The sequence below is a fragment of the Centropristis striata genome, chromosome 20, assembly GCF_030273125.1.
Source record: "Centropristis striata isolate RG_2023a ecotype Rhode Island chromosome 20, C.striata_1.0, whole genome shotgun sequence".
Taxonomy (NCBI): domain Eukaryota; kingdom Metazoa; phylum Chordata; class Actinopteri; order Perciformes; family Serranidae; genus Centropristis; species Centropristis striata.
In genome coordinates, this window is record NC_081536.1 from 1,050,183 (window position 1) to 1,071,780 (window position 21,598).

General features: G+C 37.7%; 1 protein-coding gene across 3 annotated transcripts in view; it reads left to right on the top strand.

Moving 5' to 3' along the window:
* The window catches only part of hs3st1l1 (heparan sulfate (glucosamine) 3-O-sulfotransferase 1-like1), an 81,446-nt gene that overhangs the window by 46,314 nt on the left and 13,534 nt on the right, over window positions 1–21,598 (top strand). Inside the window, exon 1 of one of the 3 annotated variants that reach the window (XM_059358894.1) lies at window positions 20,086–20,296. The exons of the other annotated variants lie outside the window; for them this stretch is intronic. The gene's annotated coding sequence lies outside the window, so the exon portion shown is untranslated. Of the gene's footprint in view, window positions 1–20,085; window positions 20,297–21,598 lie in introns of those variants that run through there. 3 annotated transcript variants of the gene reach the window in all.

The window sequence follows — 21,598 nt, forward strand, 5'->3', positions numbered from 1 at the left end:
TGACTACTAAAATAATCTCAGGACAAAGCGTTGCAATTCCTATTAACCTATAAGCCATTCAAGTCTCTTGGGCAGGAATTTACAATAATGGGAAATAGAATCAGCTCGCCTTAATGGCTGAGGCAGTAATTTCATTGACAAGGTAGACTCCGTTAATAAAGATAAGCCCCCGAGAAAATCAATAACCTGAACTCATTTCAAAAGGACTCTGACTTGTCTGGAAAAACACAGCATTCACACCTAACCAAACAAGCCACACAATCCCATTTTTAAAGGCCCCTTTTCATTGATATTGCTGCGAGAACAAACCGAGGCTGTTTTCTCATCGCGGCTACAAGACACAGTAACAAAGCAGGCTGACAAGCAATCCTGCAGATGCCCTTTTGGTGATTCTTTTTATTCCCCCATTAGGCCTCTGAAGCTGGGTCCACAAACTTCTCTAATTAAGAATTCGTCTTCAGCAAATTCACCCATAAAATAGCCCTTGCTGCAGAACGTGGGGTGATAAAAGGAGTTATTGGGCCTGCGACCTCCTTTGCCTCTTATCTCCCATAAACACTTCAGTTGGTTTTACAGGGCCATGGAGGCGGCAGAACGAGCAATAAGCCAAAGGGGAATAGTGGGGGGGACTGATGACTTATTCATGAAGAACAGCGCAACATGAGGCCGCAGATAAAATTGACAGTGAGACGTCCTCGTACTATGAGTTGTTATAGTTCTGATAAAACTCGTCTGTGCGCTTGAAGTTGATTCATCTCTGGCCTGCATTTCAACATTGTGAAGTTTTTTTTAGGATAAAATACAAAGTGCTCTTTTTTTTTTGGAGGGGAGATATATAATAACACTGAAGATTCATTAGCGTTAGCAGGGCTCTAGCGTTAGCTTGCGGGTTTTTGCACCAGCAGAGCTGAGGCTAGAGAAGCACCAGTATGAAAGTCACCCCGTTGAAGTGACATGATGTTTTATTCTCTCTATCTTCTTAACCTGATTCTGTCACATCCCCCAGAACTGCACATGCATGGATATATTGTCATTAAGGCTCAGACAGGTTTTTCCCAGTCAGAATTCTCCACATGCACCCCACCTTTCAACCCTGTTTCCCTTTTTCATGTGCATTAATTTTTTCTTTTTTTTTTTACCCACACCTCATCTCGGTGTGCGTGCTCTAGTGGTTTGAAGTGATGGCAAATCCCACTTTGCTATGCAGGCTGAACACAAGATGTGTGCGCGAGGATTGCATTCAATCCGCTGCTAGTGTTGTTTGAGGAGAAAGTATAAAGTAGAAGAAAGTGCCAACACTTGTGGTTTAGTCTCCTTAACCCTTAAAGGGCACTCATTGAAATACTTGCAAATTCCAAATTTCAATCCTTGAGAATATTGAAGGATATTACATACAGCCAGAATGTGTAAAAAAAAAAAAAAAAAAAACATACGGACCCGGGGGAGGGGGGTAATATTTTGAGAAAAAAGTTTCCGAGAATGTGCAGATTGCTGAGATTTAAAATGGTGAATCTGTAAGAAAAAAAGTTGCTTTTTTTCACTTTTTTGCACAGATTTGCCACTTTAAAATCTCTTAAATCTGTGACTTTTTTTCTTGTAGATTTGACACTTCAATCTAGTAAATTTTCAACTTTTTCTCGAAATATTACCCCCCTCCCCAGGGCTTGTATTTTTATTTTATTTTTTCATACTTGGCCCTAATATGCCGTCATAGTCAAGTTCTCCTGGTACAAGTCACTGAAGAATAACTCTGTTTGTACGACTGTTTCTTGCAGAATTTTTTTCTAAATTTTTCACGCAGAGACAAGGGGGACCTCATTTTTATATCCGCTGAAGTTAACAAATATGGTTCTTCGCCCGATAAAGGGTTAAAAATGTGTAAACAGAGCCTTGTGCTAATGGAAACTCTGCTTTTTTCGGGTTCTTTCAAGATGACGAGTTTCTTTTTTTTCCATCCATCCATCATCATTCCATTAATCTATCCGATAGAGGTTTGAATCATCAGAAGCCCCACAATACGATTTTATCCCGATACTTGAGTCACGATAGATATTATTGCGATTTTATGCATTTTGCAATATGTTGAGTATTTGGATACAATATGTTACAATTTAACTGTTTAACAGCATTTTGTGTCCACAAAATTAAATTCAGTCAAGAATTGTTTTGTGAAATAAGAGAAAATTCTGCAAATTATTTGGTTCTTACCAAGATAAAAAAAAACCTAAAACTTAGATTTGGAAGTGTTAGATCATTTATCTTGTTTTAAGAGTTAATTTCTTATTTTACATGTTCAACATGCTTATTTCTAGATTTAAGAATCTTAATTCAAGAAATCTTGTCAAGGTAAATTATCTGTCCATGCAGCAAGATCATTTCCCTCAGATTTACTGTTTTTATCTTGTTTTTAGACACACCTTTTTTGCAGTGGATGACAATAACTGCAGCATTTTATCCACATGCACGCCACTTTTCAACCCCGTGTTTTCCTTTCCATGTGCATTAATTTCCCTGACTTTTTAAAAACATTTTTACCCACACCTCATCTCGGTGTGCTCTAGTGGTTTAAAGTGATGGCAAATCCCACTTTGCTATGCAGGCTGAACACAAGAAGTGTGCGCTAGGATTGCATTCAATCCGCTGCTAGTGTTGTGTTTGCCAGAAAGAACAAGAGGAGAAAGTATAAAGTAGCAGAGAGAGCCAATACTTGTGGTTAGCCTTCCTTGAAAATGTGTAAACAGAGCCTTGTGCGTAGTGGAAACTGGGCTTAAAAGCAGATGTAAAGCCCAGCTGGCACAAGAGTTTTCATTTCCTCTCAGGCAGAGTGGGAATGAACACTGAGGTAATGCCGACGGGCTGCCTGGTGCTATAGGCAATGGTGTGGAGCAGCGGAAAGGCAAACGCTGTAAACAATGTAATGATGAACGAATGAATGCTTTATTTCGGTTACAAAAAACAACAAAAAAAGACAACAAAATAAAATCATGTTTTTACAAAAGAATCCATCAGACAGCAACCGAAAAAGGAATAGGTTGAAGCCCCACTAAATTACATTAACTGAGTAATTCACATTGTTACAAAACACATGATACCTTAAACTGAAAAATCAAATTCAATCAAATTTCATTGTAGCCCTTGATCATTTTAGATTTTAAAGTCTTCTTGAAAACTAACATAGAGTTACACATCTTTATTTCATCGTTTAGTCCAGCTGTTCTCAACCTTGGGGTCGGGACCCCAATTGGGGTCGCGAGATGATTTCTGGGGGTCGCCAAATCATTTTGGAAGTCAGCTCTGTCTCCACTGTGTTAAAGTGTTCATGTGTTAATGTGTTTTAGTCTTTTTGGTCATTTCATGTCTTTTTTTGGTCATTTTGTGTGTGTTTTTTGTCATTTTGTGTGTTTTTTTGTGTCATTTTGTGGTCAATTTGTGTATTTTGTGGTCATTTTGTTTTCTTTTTTTGGTCATTTTGTGTCTTTTTTGGTCATTTTGTGTCTTTTCTGGTCATTTTGTGTCTTTTCTGGTCATTTTGTGTCTTTTCTGGTCATTTTATGGCTTTTTTCGGTCATTTTATGGCTTTTTTGATCATTTTGTTTCTTTTTTGGGTGATCTGAACTGTGCGTGTGAGATTGTGTTCAGTGAATGGGGGTCGTGGACAACATGCATGTTAAATTGGGGGTCGCGACTCAAAAAGGTTGAGAACCACTGATTTAGTCCATAATTCCATAATTTTACACCCAAAACTTACACACATCTGTATTTGAGATTAGTTCTGACTTTCTGAGTTTCAAACATTAGCAACCCCCTTAAGTTATAGATTAACTTAAGTTGTAGAATCATGCTATCAACTTCATTTATTATCCTGATAGCTCTTTTCTGCAGTTTAATTATTGGATCTAGGTTTGTTTTATATGCATTACCCCACATTTCAACACAGTATGTCATATAAGGCAACACAAGTGAAAAGTTCAGCAAATGAAGGCAGTTCTTATTCAGTAGATCTCTTGTTTTGTAAAGCAGTAGTTCTCAACCTTTTTGAGTCGCGACCCCCAATTTAACATGCATGTTGTCCGTGACCCCCGCTCACTGAACACAATCTCACACGCACAGTTCAGATCACCCAAAAAAGAAACAAAATGACCAAAAAAAGACACAAAATGACCAAAAAAAGACACAGATTGACCAAAAAATGATCAAAAAAGACACAAAATGACCAGAAAAGACACCAAATGACCCAAAAAAGAAACAAAATGACCCAAAAAAGAAACAAAATGACCAAAAACAGGAAACAAAATGACCAAAAAAAGGAAACAAAATGACCAAAAAAAGACACAAAATGACCAAAAAAAGACACAAAATGACCAAAAAAAGGAAACAAAATGACCAAAAAGAGACAAATTGACCACAAAATGATAAAAAAAAAGACACAAAATGATAAAAAAAAAGACACAAAATGACCCAAAAAAAGAAACAAAATGACCAATAAAAGACACAAAATGACCAAAAAAAACAAAACAAAATGACCACAAAATGATCAAAAAAGACGCAAAATTACCAAAAAAAGACACAAAATGACCAAAAAGAGAAACACAAAATGACCCAAAAAATACATTAAGTGACCAAAAAGACTAAAACACATAACACATGAACACTTTAACACAGTGGAGACAGAGCTGACTTCCAAAATGATTTGGTGACCCCCAGAAATCATCTCACGACCCCAATTGGGGTCCCGACCCCAAGGTTGAGAACCGCTGTTGTAAAGGATAGAAATAGACTTGGATAATTTCTGTTTTATATATTTTAGGTTAGGCTTCCAACACATTTTATCATCTATTATTACTCCCAAAAACTTTGTTTCATATACCCTTTCAATTTCAACATTATTTAGATGTATTTTTACCTCTGTGTTAGTCCTTTTACCACCAAATGACAGAGCGCAGGACGGCGGCGTGGAGCTCTGACGCTTCACATCCTCCCCGTCTCCCCCAGTCAGACTCTGGAGCGCTGCCGACAGTGAGGCAGAGGCTCGGCACGAGGAAATGGAGCTGGAGATTGTTATTATAGATAAACACTTCCCTTACGATCTAGTTCGCCCCGCGAGTAGGAAATTACAAGGATGTTGCTCAAAGTTGGGCACTGATTTTATTTGCCTCCGAGGTGCCAGCGAGCTCAGACACTAACTGTGTTCTTCCTCTCCGCAAACCATGCCGAGCTCAGTTTGTGTCCCAGAAACGGTCATTTTGAGAATACATTGCTATATTTGTACAGCTGAATCTCATAGTTGCTTAATTAATTAGTCTATCGAGGGAAAAGTAATTGGAAGCAATTTGGTTAATCTAGAAAACCAGAAGACACAAAAAACAACTGTATTCAGAGCGCTAACACAGGTAGCTGAAGGCTTGTGAGCTGCAGAAATGAAAAGGAAACACACAGATTCAATAGCTCATTTTTGGAACATTAAAATCATTTTGTAGAGAATAAACAACACGGGTCTGGATCCAAGATGCACTTGAGCTAACAAGCACTTTTACTATAGTTTAGACAACAAATATAGCCACTAATATATATGAGAGAAGAAAATAAACTTTAAAAAACCTTGTTCCTGTCAGCCACTATGGAAGCCTTTTTCGTACTTTATATCAACTTTATATGAATTATGAATATTTATATCGGCTATAAAAATAATGCTTGATTTAATTTAAAATAAGTAAAACTGTGTGAAAAGTACATGACATGTCTAAAACCTGCATGTTAATTTAGGTTAAAAGTGAAGTGGGTTAAATGTAGAACTACATTTGTTTCTTCAATGGCTAATTTACCTATTTACCCTAATTTATTTAAGTTAAATATTTAGTGGATTATTGGTTAATGTATGTTTAAAATATATTTACCTTTATCTGTTAAAAAATATACTTACCTTTACCTGTTAAACATACTTGCCTTTACTTACATGTACCTTTTTTGTTGGTTTGGTTGGTTTTTTGTTGTTACAATAGTTTATTCTTGTGTTTTAAAGGTTTTTCACCTGCACTAACTGCAAATAAAAAGAGTGAAAGAGTGAAATCCTGAGTTGCATCAAGTCTTTTCAAGTGTGGAAAGCCATGCTGTAAAAATACACTTGACCCCCATATTGACGTCAGATAAACTTTTGAACACATTTTAATCCAAAACGTGAACTAGAAACCGCAGATGTGAGCAAGGAAAAACCTTTTCCACCCATGTTAATGTGGGTTCAAATCATTTTGGACAGACTTAAAGACTTGTAAAGCGATCCCTAATGAGAGAAGTTGTAGATATGCCTGGCTGGAACACTTTATTAAAAGAATGACTTGGCAAGTTTCAAACTTCTGCAGTGATAAATGAGTGAAACCACCTCGGCCTACGCCGTCTGATCCCTGTGATCAGGTTACGATCAATGACCAGCATGTGAGGCGACAACTTGAATTACTTATGCAGATGAGGTAGCTCGATACTGTGGAAGTTCCAGTTCGAGGTCATCCGCCGCGGCTAAATGACTTTCCAGAAATGTGTGTGTCAGTCTGATCCTCTTTCCATTTCTGATCTGCAGATCTCACAGTTACGCTTCACTGATTTGTCATTCGCACGTACTTCACAAACAAATGATGCTAATCCTCGGCGCGCGCTGCTGGAATAGACAAGTCGTGCACGCTGGGGGTCAGTTCCAAGGTTATAAGTTTGTTTTTTTAATAATATATTTTATTTGTAAAGCACTTTTCATTGTTAAAAGCAATCCCAAGGTGCTACAGAGTACAACAAGATTAAAAACAGGTCAAAAGGCCAAAGCACAACGATGCATTTAATAAAAGGCCTTTTAAAGAAAAAGGTTTTTAGGCCATTTGTTTTAGTTTTAATGCACACTGGGGGTCAGTTCCGAGGTTATAATAGTTTTGTTTTTTTTGATAATAATAATATTACATTTTATTTGTAAAGCACTATTCATTGTTAAAAGCAATCCCAAGGTGCTACAGAGTAGAACAAGATTAAAAATGGGTTAAAAGGCCAAAGCACAACGATGCATTTAATAAAAGGCCTATTTAAAAAAAAAAGGTTTTTAGGCCAATCGTTTTAGTTTTAATGCACACTGGGGGTCGGTTCCGAGGTTGTAATAGTTTCGTTTTTTGATAATAATAATAATAATAATACATTTTATGGTAACACTTTACAATAACCAACTAAGTCATGTTTATAGATGGTTTATAAACCAATTATTATTAACCATTTACAAAATTCTATACATATTTAATCTTTAAATGTTTTCAAGCAATTTCTTAAAGGTATATGAATCATTTCAAAATCATTAACATACTTAATATGGTGTTAAAAATGTTATGAGTGTAAAGCTATTAATAAACTAATAATTATGTTTGTTTATGGTAAAGTAATCTATTTGGCATTTATAAAATATAGTTCAACATTATTACATTTTCTATTCACCATTCTAAATGGCCTATCTACGGTTTATAAATGATGATTAAACATTAATAAACTATCTGTTTATCATTTATAAATGGTCTATTTAAACTATAAATTATGCAAATTAGGCGATGACAGCCAATAGCTACTTTCCTTACTAAGGAGTTGGCAACACTGGCTGAGATGTTAGCTGCAGTTTTAGACTAAGGTAGTATAGCCTCCTGCTCACAGCTCCACAGTTATCTAAACTTTAGATTTCCTCTTCGATACATGTCTGTTAGTATTCAGATGTGAAAAATTAGGAACTTGCATCCCAGGTATCCGCATAGAAACACATTCCGGCTCTGCTAAAAGAACCTCTGTCGCTGCAACAGGATTTGTCTGGTTTAGATGCAAGTAAAAAAAAAAAGATTAGCTATCATTTTGTGCATGTGTGCGCTGCCTAGCAAGTAATTGTTTGGAGAGAAATAATGATAACAACAAAAAAATGGCTCCTAAGAGTTTATTTTAAGAGCTGATAACTAGCTATTTCCCATGGTTTTCTTGATAATAACCAAAATCATTATCAAGAAAACCATGGGAAATGGCTACATATCAGCTCTTAAATTAAACTCTTATCAGCTATTTTTTGTTCTTATCATCATATCTGTCCAAACAAAGTTGCACCAGGCATTAAATGAACAAGAAATTGAAGAAAATAAATTTGGTCTAATGGGTTTTTTTTACATTAGGCGGCCCGCGGGCCACATCCGGCCCGTTGGCTGTCCTTGTCCGGCCCGCATGAGGTTACCAAGAAATTAGAAATCAATATAACCACAGTGCTTTTATTTTGAAAAAAAAAAAAAAAGGAAAAATGTATAATAAACTGAAATGAAATAAACTTCAACAAACCTTGTGTCCTGTCAGTCAGCCACTATAGAAGCCTTTTGATACTTTATATCAACTTTATATGAATTACGACGCACTCGTTATTATTTACCGTTCGTTTTTTCATTTAAGCGATCTACCAGTTATTTCCTGTCACTACCTTTCAAAATGAAAGCACCCGTTTTACACAGGACGGCACCTTTTCAAAATAAAAGCATCACAACATTGTAAAACACCTTGAAAATGTACAAACATGAAAAACAAGCTATATAATACAAAAAACACAAATAGGAAGCTTACTAAAGGTCATTTACAGTTGTGTTTAAAATAAATGTTAAAGTGATATAGTGATTGGAGTAATTACTACTTTTTACTGCTATATTTGATTTACTCCACATTAACAGTCTTATCATAACATGTGTTCCTATCAGTAGCAGCTCAAAACCAGATAATTTACTATATTTTATAAAGCGATTAAATTAATATTGAGCAGAATTTAGTTCAGAGTTTTGCTCCGGCCCCTGCAACCTGCGTGGTATTGGTCATGTGGCCCCTTGGGGAAATTAATTGCCCACCCCTGCATTAAATGAACAAGAAATTGAAGAAAATAAGTTTGGTCTAATGGTTTTTTCCATGACTATATAAATATTCGGCATGTTAGCAAAACAAGGCCTCTATGGTTCACTGCAGATTCACCACACAAGCATACATATCAGATATGGCTACATATCAGCTCTTAAATTAAACTCTTATCAGCTATTTTTTGTTCTTATCATCATATCTGTCCAAACAAAGTTGCACCAGGCATTAAATGAACAAGAAATTGAAGAAAACAAGTTTGGTCTAATAGTTTTTTCCATGACTGCAGTTGACTTTCCCCCAACTACATCTAACTTCTCCTGATTGTCTGTAAACTATAGCATTTTGTTGCAGCTTTTCTGCTGCTCTGCTGTGTATCCGGCCACAAAGCGAGCTCCCTGTTGTGTGTTCACTGCATGCGTGCCGGCGATCTCCTGCTGCTGCGGCGGGGAGCACCATAACCAGTACTGACACATCTAACTGTATAATGCTTCGACCTCTGATGCGAGCAAACATAGGACGCCCCTGTGGGAAAACAGCTTTAAGTTGAATGCATTATTATCAGCTCGCTAGCGGCAGCATGGTGTGGAATCACTTCAGCGCTTGGCAGCCGACAGCACATCACAGAAGGTCCAAATACTAAACCCAGAGTTCTGCAGCGCTGAATACATATTTGTGATGGCAGGAAAAACACTGGCAGATCCACCAATAACACGCTGTTGTGCCAGACAGAGCAAGGTGTTCCAAGTTATGTAGAACGGCGCACACCAGCTGTAGTTTGGGGAAATAAACATGAGATATCTTAGTTGACCTCCTCGAAGAAAATCCCATCCCCCTAGTGTACGTATACCTTAGTTAATATGTATTACATGCTTTGCCCTGGAGTACAGCTTACACACTGCATAACCCAAGACGTGGTGAAGGTGGGATTACACACGATGTATTACTGAATATTGTTGACAAGATTGATTCCATTTAATAACACACTACAAGATCATAAAAAAATCTCTAAACATTTTTCCGCACTTTACTCATCAGAGCTGTGATATCTTTGTCAGCACCCAGCAGGCCTTCCCATAGTTTTTCTCATTAAACTATTCATCAGATAGGCCTCATCAAAGATTAAGAGTATCCTCACAGTTCATTACAAGATGCCCTGCTTTTTATTTGATGAAGTAATTCATCCATAATGTATGTGTATATTGCAGTTTTGCAGGATGCCTGCGAGACTGGAGAGAACAGCCTCGGCTTTGCGAAGGCTTCCACCCAAGAAGGGAGAGTAAAGTAAAGTTGGTGCATTTGTTTTGATTAAGTCGGCATTTCGGAGCGCTCCCTCTGCGATGAACTGCAGAGCAATTACTTTACATGGAGAAGATCAGACTCATTGTTAGAACGAGGGGAAGGCTTGATGGGAAAAGCATGATAAGAATTACAGTAGTGTTGAATGGGTGGGAGCAGAATTAGCTTTATCTTCCGTGCTGGTGATGAGGAGGCTGCTGCAGCGGGGGAGATCTCCACGCTGTGAAAAGCAAAGGTGCTTTATCAGAAGTGGCAGGCTGAATGAGGATCATCAGGCCACTCTCAGATTGAATTCCTTCTCATAGTCTGTTGTTGTTTCTGACCGACCACGGAACACTTCCCTGAGTGAGTCAGCGTCCCTGGGATTGGCTGCCTCCACTCATCCAAGGGTGATGAGCAAGTCAGCCTATTTTATCTGCGAAAATGCCTCCTGGGAATCCAGACAATGTCAGTTGATGCTTGAAATAAATCTCAGAGCATTGACAAATGTCAAAGCTAAACTGGAGGAAGCCCGGGCCAGGGTTTGCAGCAGGGCAACACAGATCACTAAAGCGATCTGGTGTCAGTTGGACAATGGTATTTTTATATATTTATATATATATTTTGGCTGTGGAGCTGGAGGGGCCAAATGACACATTGGGGCTTGATGCTGAATTGTTTGACCCCTGTAATTTCTGTCAAAATCCTGAAACTTTAAGAACGTTCTGCATTGTTGATACAGATTTTTATGCAGATCTTGCCAATAAACATACTTGTTCATTCTCCAGCTAACTGCTACTACACAAGCTGCTACAGTTTGTATGCTCTGCCACGTCTTGGAATAAAAAGCTTACTCAGCTACATGAGCTGTTTAGCTGAAAAAGTAGTTGGGCTGGATTGAGGTCGGATCATATTCCCATCAGAGACAAAAGGCTCAGTGGTTAATTTGGGACCGAACCTAAATAAACAAGTTGTGTAAACTCCCAGAAGCCCCTTTCATAGAGCCGTTTCATGCTATGACATCTACGGCTCTGGAATGTCTCTCCTCCACTATGTACGCGCCCATGAAAAATTCGTGGGACTGTTGGAAGCGGGACCACTATGAACGGGCCATCGTGGCGAAACGAGATATTTGACGTCTAACACACACCTCCCCCTTGGTCCGTCAGTCATCCAATAACAGTTCAGCTGCACAACAACTGCAGCCACCGCCACTTATTGTAAACAAACCAGCATGCTAACTGTACATGTGGTGTCCACCACTGATTGTAAACAAACCGCTGTTGCTAACTGTGCACAGCGTTCACCGCTTATTGTAAATAAACCAGCATGCTAACTGTACATGCGGTGTCCTCCACTGATTGTAAACAAACCGCCATTGCTAACTGTGCAATCAGTGGAGGACACCACATGTACAGTTAGCATGCTGGTTTGTTTACAATAAGCGGTGAATGCTGTGCACAGTTAGCGACGGCGGTTTGTTTACAATCAGTGGCAGACACCACATGTACAGTTAGCATGCTGGTTTGTTTACAATAAGCGGCGGCGGCTGCAGTTGTTGTGCAACTGTGATTTGATGACTGTCGGACCAAGTGGGAGGTGTGTGTTAGACGTCAAATATCTCACTTCGCCCCGATGGCCCGTTCATAGTGGCTTATGGTAAACAAACCAGCATGCTAACTGTACATGTGGTGTCCGCCGCTGATTGTAAACAAACCGCCATCGCTAACTGTGCATAGAGTGTCCGGTGCTTGTTGTAAACAAACAGAGATCGCTAAGTGACCACATCCTGCTGCAGCACATATACTGTACTGCTACAGAGCTAACTGTTAGCCTGATAGCATTGTGCTACTGCGCAGCACTGCTGCACAGGCTGCTCTATGAAAGGGCAGAATATCAGGATCACTATGAACGCCCTAAGGTGAAAAGCGGCAGTATATCGGGACATTTGCGGGACCGCACTATGAAAGGGGCTTAACCAAAGGTGTGGACAAAACACACCTTTAATCTATTTTATCTGCAAAAATGCCTCCTGGGAATCCAGACAATGTCAGTTGATGCTTGAAATAAATCTCAGAGGATTGACAAATGTCAAAGCTAAACTGGAGGAAGCCAAAACAGATCACTAAAGCGATCTGGTGTCAGTTGAACAATGGTATATTTTAGCTGGGGAGCTGGAGGTCCAATGCCAAATGACACACAACATTTTGCATTGTTGATACAGATTTTTATGCAGATTTTTGCCGATAAACATATATTTGTTCACGAGGCTCGGGCCTTCATCGAGTTGGGCGGCTCATGTTCTTCTTGAGCACAGATGGTAGTGGGCAGAAGGATTGGTAATTGGAAGAGACTGTATTGCACACTGAACCACTGCAGGATAAAAAAAGAGCTGAAAAGAGCGCTATGCTGTGAAAGTTTAACTCAACGTACAGAAGATCACAGTTAAAACCCTGTAATTAGCTCCTGAGGCTACATGTGTCTGGGTGTACTAGCAAATGACAGATCTCCTCCTCTTGAAGTCCGTAATGAATGCCTCTGCTGACATGTGGGTGTGGATTAGGTCATTGTGTTACTCATGCACTCCCGAAATAGCCAACTATTGCTTACCATCAGAACACCAGTGTAATTTCTTCTCAAAACAAGGAGATCTTCTGTTTCCGTCCATATTGTTGCTGTCCATAATGCTGCTGTGGTGTTCCATAGAACCGTCTGTATGGCTGTTAGATAACAACTCTTCCAATTATGGCACAAGGCAACGCATGGCAAGGCAAGTTTAAAAAAGTGCTTTAAACAAAACATTAAAACATTGGAAAGAGACATAAAGTCATGGAAACAATTATCAGACCACACTTTTTCTTCAATTTCTTCATTTTAATGCCTGGTACAATTAAAGGTACATTTGTTTGGACAAATATAATGATAACAACAAAAATAGCTCATAAGAGTTTAATTTAAGAGCTGATATCTAGACATTTTCCATGGTTTTCTTGATAATAACCAAAATCATTATCAAGAAAACCATGGAAAATGTCTAGATATCAGCTCTTATTCGCAAGTTTTAGCTAAATGTCTTCTGTAACGAGGTATTTGCATTCTGGGATGTTGCAAAGAACACAAACTGTAGCACCTTTGGTAGTATTAGTAGCAGCTAGCTGAGAGCATAGCATAGGGCCATCACTGAACCAGCTTTCATGTTTAAAAAAAAAGAAAGAAAAGAAAAAGAAGTGTTTTCCCATTAGTGGGTTTTAAAGAACATACTTCTCTTGGAGAGAGTGAAAATCATCTGATCTGATGTTTCAGATAAAGGAGGATTTAATTAGGGCCAGAGCACTAATGGTGCGAGGACCCTATTGAAATTGGTCCATTTATTATTATACTTCTGGAATTTAAATTGACTTTTTGGGGGCTTTATCATATTCAAAAACTCACCATATTTGGAATATACGCCAATCTCCGGTTACATTTACATATTCTAGTGTTCACTGGAATGGGCGTGGCAAAATCACTCACTAACACCCCCTAGAATTAAGTTTTGGATTATTATGATTATAATTTAGGATTGTTGTAGAGACATGAAATTTGGTACATACATGTATCATGGGAAGACGCACCAAAAAGTCTCAAGAAGCCATACCCAAAAATGAACAGGAAGTCGGCCATCTTGAATCGAATGTCCGTTTTTCGCCACTTTAACGAACTCCTACAGATTTAACCGGATCGACTTCAAACTTGGTCAGAACCATCATAAAGCCTTTGGGATCAAAAGTTATTAAAAGCTGTTTTTAAAGCTGCACTTTGTGTTATGAAACTAACACAGTCCTTGTAAAAAGCCAGTATTTGTAGTCTTTATGCTCACCATTGCAGTTTCTCTCATAAATATGCACTAGTCCAGAACCCTGGACTTCCTGTTTTTCCATTCTTTCTTGTATTTCTTTCCATTTCCTTCACATCAAAAAGCAGGACATTTTGCATACACGGGACACGGAAGCAGATATTTGTTTGGTATGATCCGGTTTTAAGCAGAGTTGTACTCAGATTAGCTCGATGCTAGTCAGTGCTAGCATGTCTCTGATAGCTGCGTTGCCTTTGCTGCTCACATCTACATCGCTTTGACATAATGTACAAAAAAAAAATGAAACTCATCCCTCTTACTTTTTGTAACAAACCCGTGTTCTCTTGCCCATTCTGGGTTAAAGGAAGTCTTCCGCTTTGGCATTTTCAGACTTTCAGTCGCCACTGTAGCAATCAACACATGGCTCATTTAAATATTCAAATTAGCCATGTGTTGATAGGTCATGATGGGAAAATGTAACCCTTGAAGTTACTTATTTTGACACAGCTTTTTTGACACACATTTTTAGCCAAGAAGTATTAAACTAACAAGGTAGTGTGTCAAAAGGCGGAGCTTTTTTGTTATTTTCTCAAAAGGAGGACAAATGAGTGTCCGGCTTAAGTAGCTGTAGCTGGACAGGGCATTTAACCCTTAATAGGGCACTCATTGAAATACTTGTAAATTCCAAATTTAATATTTTGAGAAAAAAGTTTACAAGATTAAAGTGGCAAATCTACGAGAAAAAATGTGCAGATTTATGAGATTTAAAGTGGTGAATCTGCGAGAAAAAATGTGCTTTGTCTGCGACTTTTTTGAGCAGATTTGCCACTTTAAATCTCTTAAATCTGCAACTTTTTTTCTTGTAGATTTGCCACTTAATAAGTCCTATCAGACAATGAGAGCGATAGTTAGTAGACTGAACCATTTATGTGTAAGAGTGGGATGAAATTTGGGGATTTAAGTGAGAGGGGATGAACAGAGGATTAAATGGGGATCAATGGTGGTCGCAGTGAGAACCTGAGGGAGTGAGACTCATCACCCCCCGTGGTTCCTGTGGTTCCTGTGGTTCCTGTAATGAGGGAGAGGGATGAGCAGGCAGCTGTAGGAACTGAGATAAACGACGAGGAAAGGGGTTAAACACACCTGTAGAGGTAGACACATGAAAGTGAATTAGAGTGTTCCTGAACCTGAGAAGGACTGACACATCATCATTCTATAAACTAAGTTTGAGAAACTTTTCCACCAGATGGCCCCAGAGGAGAGTAATACGCCTCCAGGGGTGTTGCAGTGACTTTCAGTTACCAGTTTATTAGGTACACCTAGCTAAAACTAATTATGAAGCTAAAACAGTTTTCGTGAAGGTTATGTTTTTAAAGATATAAAGATTTATTGCATCTCAATGAATTATCATAAATATCATAGAAACGTTTATTTGTGTCAGTAATTAAATTCAAAAAGTGGAAATAACACATTTTATTTTATTTATTTATTTTTAAGCTTTATTAAAGCAACACAATGCAAGACAATACAATAACAATACAAAACGCTGTCAGGAGCCCTCATACAAAACAAAACGTAAAGTTTACATGAATTCAAAGTTTTTTACAGCTTTCAAGTTGGAAGATTTCTTAATAGACTGAATATACTGTTTGGTTTAATTTACAAAGATAATAAAGAGAGGTCTTAGATTAATGTAAGGACATTTATGGATATGCCATTTGGCTAATTATATTATGAGATTGATCATATAATATTGTTTTTCCTTTGCAAAAGGAAAGTCAGTGAAACCAAACAGTATATGTTCAAAGCACAAATGAGGTTCAAGAAATAACACATTACACACAGAATGAAACATTTCATGTCTTAATTTATTTAATGTATTCTAATTATAAAAATTATGGCTTACATTTAATGAAGACCTAAAATTCAGTGTCTCAAACAATGTAATATTACAAAAGACCAATTTTAAAAGTATGTTTAATATGGAAATGTTGGCCTCTGTAAAGTATGTGTTTAATCAGAGGGGCACATTAGCACATTAACAAATGGCAAAGATGATATTTAAGCATTCAAAATCTTTATTTTATCTTATTTAAACATCTAATTTAAGTACATTTTTGGAAGATACAAATACATTGATCTAAATAATGAGACTCACCAACAAGAACAGGTTTGTTTTTTGTATAGACAATGACATTTCTCATTTTTGTGCACAATCACTTTTTTTTATTTTGAAAGTGCAGTAAAAACAAAGCAGACAAAAAAAAGACGCAAAATGACAAAAAAAGACAAAATGACAAAAAAAGACAAAATGACAAAAAAAGACAAAATGACAAAAAAAAGACACAAAATGACAAAAAAAAGACAAAATGACCAAAAAAAAGACACAAAATGACAAAAAAAGACACAAAATGACCAAAGAAGACACAAAAGACCAAAAAAAAGACCCCAAATGACCAAAAAAAAGACCCAAAATGACAAAAAAAGGACAAAATGACAAAAAAAGACAAAATGACAAAAAAAAAAGACACAAAAGACCAAAAAAGACACAAAATGACTTACAAAGACACGTACAGACATGAAAAGGATTCAAAACTTGACAAAATAGCCCTATAAGACTGTTTTTGTTAATAAATGTTTCTTTTTTTGTTTAAATTGAGACTTAACTTGAAACCCAGATGGGCTTATTTAAAGCCTCCACCTAAAATTTCATTAGAAAGTAATAAACTGATAATAGAAAAAACAAATGTATAACATCAACAAGTTATAATGACAATAACAAAAACAATTAAAAACAAGAATGAACATGTTAAAAAAGTATATTTGTGTGTGAACTAGAATTTCAAAACAGCAGTTAAATGAGCTTTCAGACATCTTTCAGGATCGGTTAAGACTGATGTCAAAATAATCTGTATCGGCATTAAAAAAACCTGTATGGGTCGACCACCAGTTTAGTCTTTATCCTCACCATTGCAGCTTCCCAGTCCCTTATTATGGGCCAGCTAATGTCTCACAGGACAGTTGGGGGTTAGATGCCTTGCTAACTGAGTCAAGGGCACCTCTGTTGTAGTTTTTCTCATTCTCCAACTGCATTCTCCTCACCAGCCTGGAGATTGAAAGTGGCAACTGTGTTCTCACGCTACCACTGCCTCCAACTCATACCCTCCCCAGTAAGTGGCTGTGATATACCAGTAATGTAAACAGATGGGGACTGCTCACTCATTATTTCTTCGCATCATGGTCAAACTAGCTGCAGGAGGATTGAAATGCTCCGCCGTGCTCCTTCAAGGTGTCCCTTTGAAATCCCTTGCATGCTGATTTCCTTAGTGTTTCTGATACTTAAAGGGGTAGTTTTTTTTTTTTTATTGGGGTTGTATGAGGTACTTATCCATAGTCATTTAAGCCAGCTGTTCTCAACCTTGGGGTCGGGACCCCAATTGGGGTCGTGAGATGATTTCTGGGGGTCACCAAATCATTTTGGAAGTCAGCTCTGTCTCCACTGTGTTAAAGTGTTCATGTGTTTTAGTCTTTTTGGTCATTTTGTGTCTTTTTTTGGTAATTTTGTTTCCTTTTTTTGGTCAATTTGTGTCTTTTTTTTAATCATTTTGTGGTCAATTTGTGTTTTTTTGTGTCTTTTTTTGGTCATTTTGTGTCTTTTTTTTATCATTTTGTGGTCATTTTGTGCCTTTTTGGTCATTTTGTGCCTTTTTTGGTCATTTTGTGTCTTTTTTTTTTTGTCATTTTGTCTCTTTTTTGGTAATTTTGTGTCCTTTTTTTGTCATTTTGTGCCTTTTTTTAATCATTTTGTGGTCAATTTGTGCCTTTAGGTAATTTCTTGTGATTTTTTTGTTAATTTTGTGTCTTTTTTTGATCACTTTGTGTCTTTTTTTTAGTCATTTTGTGTGTTTTTTGGTTATTTTGTGTATATTTTGGTCAATTTGTGTCTTTTTTTGGTAATTTTGAGTCTTTTTTGGTCATTTTGTTTCTTTTTTGGGTGATCTGAACTGTGCGTGTGAGATTGTGTTCAGTGAGCGGGGGTCGCGGACAACATGCATGTTAAATTGGGGGTCGCGACTCAAAAAGGTTGAGAACTACTGCTTTAAGCCATCTTAGCCACCTAAAATAAAAGTATATATCAATTTAAAGCTATACATTTTACACTAGAAGTGTGTTTATACACTGCAAAAAAAAGAAAAGTTGGGTGAACTCAAAATTTCAAGGCAACAATTAAACTTCAATAAAATTTTAAGTTGGACAATTAAACTAAATATTTTAAGTTTTGTTTTTGAGTTTGCTCAACTCTGAATTTCTCTGGCACCATTGTAACGCCGCTATGAAATGTCAGCTAATGTTGTGACCACAATTTTGAGTTAGCATTGATACGCTAATGGCTACTCTTGTAGCTGTAACAAGCAGCGCTGCTAGCATCAGTTAGCAGCTAGCGTCGGTTAGCCGCTAGCGTCGGTTAGCCGCTAGCATCAGTGGGACGCAAGCATCAGTTAGCCGTTAGCGTCAGTTAGCCACTACATCAGTTAGCATTAGCGTCAGTTAGCCGCTAGCTTTCGCTAATGATCTAATTTCCCAACAAAGAAATAAGAGTTATCAGAACTATTGTCCCTTGTTGTGAACCCCAACTTAAAGATATAAGTAACAACAACTCACCAACTTGTTTTTGAGCAGACAACTGGCTTCCTTTGTTGTTCCTTACATTATTGCCCTAAATGTCAATAATTTATATTTCCAAGATTTACCAACTTAAATCACTGTTTTAGGCCAAAAAATACAAGTTGGCTTTTTTGCAGTGTATTTTGTGGTAATATTATATAAATTCATGGCCGTCAAGTATCGATATTTAGTGATATTTTCGCAGTTTTTAGGAATATACTGAAGATAGGCTACTGGTATCATATGCAACTCGAAAATCTAAGGAATCTATAGGCAGGATATCGTGTTGGGAAGTTGTCTAAATAATGCTAGAAAGTTAGGCTTTTTTATGTTTAAAGACCTCTGACTTTAAAATGAAATTAAAAGACTGAAGTGAGATGAAAAGACTGAGAATTTTGTCTTATTTGACAAAACAATTCTTGATTTAATATTTTGGACACAGAATGCAGTTAAACAGTTAAATCAGAATATATTGTTTTGCAATACTCGCCATGTTTAAAATCGCAATAATATTGTATCGTGACTCAAGTATCGGGATAAAATCGTACAGTGGGTACAGTTACATTATATTTACTCTATCTGCAATGGTTTACCTTGCTGTCAGATGGCCTTGTTTGACTGAAGCGGTCCATGCTTTCGTCAAAGCCACCAGACTCCATTGACAAAAATAGTACCGTATTTTCCGCACTATAAGGCGCACCGGAGTATAAGCGGCAGCAGCTAAACTGAATGATGTGTACATATATAAACCGCACTGGACTATAAGCCGCAGGTGTTTTAATGTTTAATTACCATATGTAAGGGTTGGTGCACAGAGGGGATTGTGGGGAAAGAGATGGCTGCTTGAGGAAGCTTCTTTTACAGCCAGATTGACTGTCTTTAACTTAAAAGCTGCATCATATGCATTTCTACCTTTGTTTTCCATAATGAGGGTTTGTGCATGAAAACTTCCTTTGCACAAACTATCTCGCTCTCGTAATGTCGCTCTGTCTCTCGCTCTGTCTCTCGCTCTGTCTCTCGTTCTGTCTCTCGTACCACTCTCGGTTTCACTTTTACTTTAACCTGTAACATCCATAGATTTAGGAGGTAACCTAGTGGCCGTTAGCTGTAAAAATCCATAGATTAGCCGCACCGTTATATAAGCCGCAGAATCGAAAAATGGGGGGAAAGGCGCAGCTTATAGTCCGAAAATTACGGTAATATTACCTTGCAAAATATAGCAGCAGCTTTAATATGGTTGGGATGGTTGTGTTTTTGTTCCAGCGTTCACCTCCTCTGCACCCAGAAACTAAACATAATGACGGTGTTTGCTTGTATAAGACCTTGTATCATTGTGGCGGAGCTAAAGGTTAAGTAAGGAAACAAAGATCATCTCCGTCCTCGCTGAGCAGCCAAAGACTTTCTTTGTTGAAACAAAAATTAATACACAGAGCCAGGAATCCCGCTGTGAACCAAAATGCATCCATAATTTAAAATCCATCCAGTATGTGGGAGTACAGTTTCAGAGTTACAGTTGGATGTGTGTGGGTGGGTAATACATTGTACTGGTTTTTAGTGAGGGCCTGTTGGAGAGACTGGCTGAGGAAAAGAAGAAGGAGCAGCAAAGGGGAAAGAGCAGAGAAAAATAGAAAGAAGGTGAGCGTTCCTGCGTCCCGAGTGCTAGTTTTTTGGAGGGAAAGGTCACTGTATCTTAGAAAAGATCATCTAAACAATGCTGTGAGCTAGTGAAACACAAGACGGGGGAAAACAAAGAGAGAGCCGGAGATAAGGATGTTTGCCTTTGCACTCAATTCTATTTCAGATTACACATTTTGTCTTCGGTCACGCTGAAAATAACACTTCTATCGCGGCTGCATTTGTTGTATTTACGTGTGTAAATTCTGTAAAATATGACTCGTAACAATGATTTAACTCCTGCACTTGAAATCAATTGATTAAATAGCACAAAAGCCACACTTTGTAATCAAGCTTTATTGCAGTAATAATGATTTTGTACTAACGTCTCTAATGAGCGCCCATTAGAAAAACAAAGCGCTGATACCTGCTGCCCGCCAGAGCTAATGGCGGGGGGCCCTGCTGAATATGAATGAGGCTTGGTTCTGTGGATGTATGGAGGAGGCTGGTTGGGTTAATTAGTGGGAACCTGGTTTCCTGTGGCACTGGGAACCTGTGGAGCTCTGCTCAGCCTGCTGGGAGACAATGGATAGTGAGGATTTGTTGCTCAGGCAGCACTTCTGCCCCGGGAAAGACCAGTTTTAAAGCCCAGATCAGTGCAGCTCTGGTGCCGATAGGACCAGTGGCGGTTCTAAACACTGGCCTCCAGGGGCCACTGCCCCTTTGGCCCCTGGAGGCCCCTGTGGCAAATTAATAATAAAATGATCAATTTATAACAATGAACAATGGAACAATTCTAACCTTTTTTTTTGTTCAAACAATATCTCATTGTACACAAAAGGAACCCAGAATGTTACATTGTATAATAGTTTAACTCTCTGGATTCTTATTGGGCTGTTTTGTCAATTTTTTAATCCCTTTCATGTCTTAACGTGGTTTTTTTTGGTAATTTTGTGTCTTTTTTAGTCATTTGTGTCTTTTTTTGGTAATTTTGTGTCATTTTTTGTCATTTTTATGTCTTCTGTGGGGTTTTTTTTGGTTTTTCTGTCTTCTCATTTTGTGTCTTTTTTGGTCATTTTGTGTCTTTTTTGGTCATTTGTGTCTTTTTGTGTCTTTTTTTGGTCATTTTGTGTCTTTTTTGTCATTTTTATGTCTTCTGTGGGATTTTTTTTTGGTTATTGTCTTCTCATTTTGTGTCTTTTTTGGTAATTTTGTGTCTTTTTTGGTCATTTGTGTCTTTTTTTTTTGGTAATTTTGTGTCTTTTTTGTCATTTTTATATCTTCTGTGGGGTTTATTGTGGTTATTCTGTCTTGTCATTTTGT